The sequence below is a fragment of the Diachasma alloeum genome, unplaced genomic scaffold (genome assembly GCF_001412515.2).
Source record: "Diachasma alloeum isolate Michigan unplaced genomic scaffold, Dall2.0 Dall_scaffold_00192, whole genome shotgun sequence".
In the NCBI taxonomy this organism is placed as follows: Eukaryota; Metazoa; Arthropoda; class Insecta; order Hymenoptera; family Braconidae; genus Diachasma; species Diachasma alloeum.
In genome coordinates, this window is record NW_021680357.1 from 1,714,232 (window position 1) to 1,719,037 (window position 4,806).

At 34.6% G+C, this 4,806-nt stretch overlaps 1 long non-coding RNA gene across 1 annotated transcript; it reads left to right on the forward strand.

The window, feature by feature from the left end:
* The first annotated feature begins 461 nt into the window (after positions 1–461).
* Positions 462–1,160, forward strand: LOC107048412. The gene is made up of 3 exons (XR_001461680.1): positions 462–707; positions 802–913; positions 1,086–1,160. It is a non-coding gene; the product is annotated as an uncharacterized LOC107048412 (long non-coding RNA).
* Positions 1,161–4,806: the final 3,646 nt, after the last annotated feature.

Genomic DNA, 4,806 nt, shown 5'->3' on the forward strand with positions numbered 1-4,806 from the left:
AGTATTTATTTATACCTTTGTGATGGAATCATTTTTATTTCAGAACCAGTAGACCGGAATAATAAGGGAACTGAAAATATTTCATACATTTTTTAAATGAAAACAAAGAAAAAATAAAGTAGATCGTTTGGATTTTAATAAATGTGCGAAAAATTCCGCAATTTTATTAACTATTTGATAATTATGAAATAAAAAATGAATGAAGAGCTGTAATGTTATTCAAGATAACGTGAGCTCTTTAAAACTATAATTTATCAATTTAAAAAAGAAACAAAAAAAATTGTTGGCACGTGTTACCTCGAATTCCAACTTGAGTCAACAAATTGGAAAAAGAAAAAAAATCGTGAAATATCCGTATTGTCATTGATGTGGGTGTCACCAGAACTGGATCGCCGCCAGATATTCACTCAGACTGTCTAATTCCTTGGACCGTCGTCAGCATGACGGGAAAGTTTGGAGAGTGATGAGGCTTTTTAGACGATATTTACATCAGTTTGCGATCAGCGTGACCTGTGATTAGTGTTTGTGATCCCCTCATTGTGGTCATTAACGTTTGGAATACGACACAGACGACCCATTCTGATCAACAGTGAAATAATATTTTTAGTGCACTTTAAATTGTGACTTTTAGGCTGTTATCTACTGCAAGTGACTACTTTATTCAAGGCAACGATTGTATCGCATTAGATATAATGATCTCACATCTGGTGAATATCAAATTATGCGAAAAATTACGATATGTTAATGTTTAAAATTTTCAATTGCTAATTTCTCATTTGTTTTCATTCTTTTTTATTTAAGGAGCCTTCAACAGTCGATATCGTAGTTTGCGATGCCTCCGTCGATAAAAGAACTCCCTGTCATACCAGGAATAGAGATCCACCGCCATCTGTTAGGAGACTGTTCAGAATAAGTAATTAATTAAAATCAAAATTAATTAAAAATGAAAAAAAAAATTTAAAAAACGTAAATAAAAATAAAATAATAAGAAAATAATGAATATAAATAAAAATTGAAATAAACAAAATCAATTGAAATCGAAATAAATTCGAAAATATGAATGCGACGATTGATTTTGATTTTAGGCTGGTGGAAACAGAAGATAATGAACTCTCAGGAGAAGGGCCGCGACTCCAGGAGGAAAGCAGAACCCGCACACCGTAAGTCATTCTCTATATTGCCTACAGCTGGACAATCCGATTTTTTTCCCAAGAAGTCGATGACTTATCGACTGTGGGTAATAAAATAAACGCGCTGAATTGCAAAAATAATATTCCGAGACTCGTGATGCGCATCAGGACGAATAGAATGTTCCTGTTACCGTTGAGAGACCGCAAGGTGATAATAATAAATATAGGAAAACGTTATACATGTACAGAACGTTTGGAATAGTGATTCCGATTGGATTCACAGCTAGAATCAAACGCGTTAAACTCGCATCAGCCGATTGCACTTTCAATATTAGTTCTAGGCCATTTCTCCCTTCCATCCTCTTTCGCTGCATTTATATTGCAATGAAAACAGGGAGTGCGAGTGTTATGTACTTCTACACTATTTACGCCGTTGTATTTTCACAGCTTGGCGTATTAAAGTTAAAAATAAAAATCCCTCGGCACTCGGAATTTCACGTGGGATGCATTACTTAATTGGAATATTTCGGACTTTTTGGTATTTGTAGTGAGACTAATATCATTTGGAGGTAATTGTTGGTGAAAACATCTTGAAATAGTTGTATTTCATTATTTGAAATATTTAAAAGTATTTTTTTCATACTTTCCTTTTGAAAAAAATCATGTGACGTTTTCCCTCATCGATACATTCGGTTATAATGTAACTGTGAATATAACTATACGCAAAAAAAAATTTTTTTTGAGACTTCATTTCAAATTAAGACTTTTAAAAGTCTCAAGCTGAAAATCTCAGAGCTCAAATTAACGAAAAGTTTCAAGTTGAGTTTCGAAAGTGCCAACAAGTCGATATTTAAGTCTATAAAAGTTTCAATGTTAGACTTCGAAAATCTCAAATTAAGACCTTTCAAAATCTCAACATGAGATATTGAAAAATCTTACATTGAGATTTCTAATCAAGACTTTTGCAAATCCTATTTATTTAAAAAGTTCGAAGTAGAGACCTTCGAAATCCTCAAGTTGAGACTTTTCGAAGTCCCAACTTGAGACGTTACGAAAGTTTTAATTGAGATCTCTAATTAAAACTTCCGCGAAACCCATTTGTTTATTTCACAAGTCTCAAGTAGAGACTTGCAAACCAAGTTGACATTTTCCAAAGTGTCAAATCGAGACTTTCAAGTCTAAAATTAACAAAATTTTAGTTCAAAAGTCTTGAATTGAGACTCTCAGAACTCAACTTAACCAAAAATTTCAAGTTGACCTTTGAAAGTTTTAACTTGAAGCATTCGAGTCTCACTTTATGTCTATAAAAGTCTTATATGGAGACCTTCGATAATCACTCCTTGAGACTTTAACAGTCTGAAATTAAGACCTTCCAAAGTCTCCAATTCAGACATTTCAAAATCTGAACTTGAGACATATTCCGACAGCTTAAATTGAGACTTTTAAACCACACAGATTTTTCAACAAATCTTATTAGTTAATTTCAAAAGTCTCAAGTAGAGATCTTCAAAATCCTCAAGGAGAAAACTTCCTGAAGTCTCCGATCGAAAGTCTCAAAAGTCTCAAGTTAAAACTTACCAATTTAAATTGAAGACGCCTTTAAAACCTATTTTAAGACCTTTGAAATCTTGAACAAAAGTATTATTTCAATTAATAAATGAAGTAATATCAAGAAATTAGAAATAAAGTCGCTTCAAACCCTGAAATATAAATAAATAATATTCACTCCTGGAAAGTCTGAAATTTCAAATAATTCCTCAAAGCAATTACTACGATGATCATTTTAATCATAAAGCAGTATCACAAACAAATGTTTCCATTTCCCCCGGATTATAGTCAAATAGCCATAATAGACTTTATTTTTACGATCAGCAATTTCTACGTCAGAAGTATGAAATAACTTTCTCAACCAAACGAAATTGCCTCCACTGTTTCAATATATCTATAGTTGATGTTGGCCTATTACACAGCAGTTCGCTGGCATGCCCCTGAGATGCAACGGAGGCTAATCGAGATATCAAAACTTTACGGTCAGCTCAGGGAGAGATTGCGTCGTCGAGTAAACAACTCCACAAAGGGCGCAGGAGGGACGGGACATTTTACCATGGTATAATCTCACCCGTGGTCGAGTTTCTGTCTCGCGGTTAATTCAATTCTTACCTCGGGGATGTTACACTATTTATCAGGCTCCATCCAAATTTAACGATTAATTGACCCGGTTTCGCGGTGGAGTGAATCGTGAATTATAGCCCAGTGAAATTGCGTTTATCGATATTGATCAGTTTTCTATTTATATAGAATGGGTTTTAAGCGTTGAAAATTATTTGGTAACGAGCCTCGAAAGGATGATTCTGAAATGTAGAACTGGTAGTGAGTGGATTGTAGTGTTATTGTTATTGTATGAGGTGGATAATTAGTGAGAAAGTGATCGTGGAGGGAGTGGTGAGGGTTTGGCGCTTGGGATTGGTTACTGCGCCACCTGGCGTTGGCGTCCCTGTACTGGGGTCATCACTACATCTGTGATTCACAGGGGATGATCAATAAATAATGACTGAACAGGTGAACTACCGTTTTTTTTTTTCAGTTAGTTTTTGAATTATCTGGGAAATCGTCAAGTGAAGATGATAGTAGATTGGCATCAGCGGTCGTCAGCAATTTCTAAGAGAGTAATTCAGTTGAAGAAAAAATATTTCTGTGTGATCATCACAGTTTCTTTTGGTTGAATTAATATAAATTAAAAGCGTTAGTTGACGTTGTTGGAATATTTGAACACAGCTCTTTTGTTTTTCTTCAAAAATCACTCGACAAGGTTTATGACGTGTTGGGGAAAGTCCCCAGAAAAGGACTAATTTATGATCCGTTGTGCTCCGAACTCGAGAGCGTTGCAATCCTTACCACATGTAGAAATTCAAAGGAAACTCTGTCCTCTGGAGTCATAAACTTTGTCTTGCTTTTCCCTCATTAAAGGTTTTTCAAATAGTTAGAATTTAGTCTCTGGACAACGGTCCTCTAGTACAGTCGTGCCTTCCTCGTGCCAATAATAAAGAGTTCAAGTTAAAAGTATTCATTGCGTTACTACATTTATTTATCCACTTATACCCATATCCCAATAGACGTAATAAATTACATTTGTGAATGTTGATCAGTTTTCTATTTATATTGAATGGGTTTTAAGCGTTGAAAATTATTTGGTAACGAGCCTCGAAAGGATGATTCTAAAATGTAGAACTGGTAGTGAGTGGATTGTAGTGTTATTGTTATTGTATGAGGTGGATAATTAGTGAGAAAGTGATCGTGGAGGGAGTGGTGAGGGTTTGGCGTTTGGGATTGGTTACTGCGCCACCTGGCGGTGGCGTTCCCGTACTGGGGTCATCATAACATCTGTGATTCACAGTTGATGATCAATAAATAATGAATGAACAGGTGAACTATTATATTTTTCAAGTTGGTTTTTGAATTATCTCAGAAATCGTCAAGTGAAAATGATAGTAGATTGGCATCAGCGGTCGTCAGCAATTTTAAAGAGAGTAATTCAGTTGAAAAAGAAATATTTCTGGGTGATCATCAGGTTTTTTTGTTGAATTAATATAAATTAAAAGCGTTGGTTGACGTAATGAATTACTTATCAAATCAATGAATAACAATTGAATTGAGGTGATTTATACCGTTACTATGC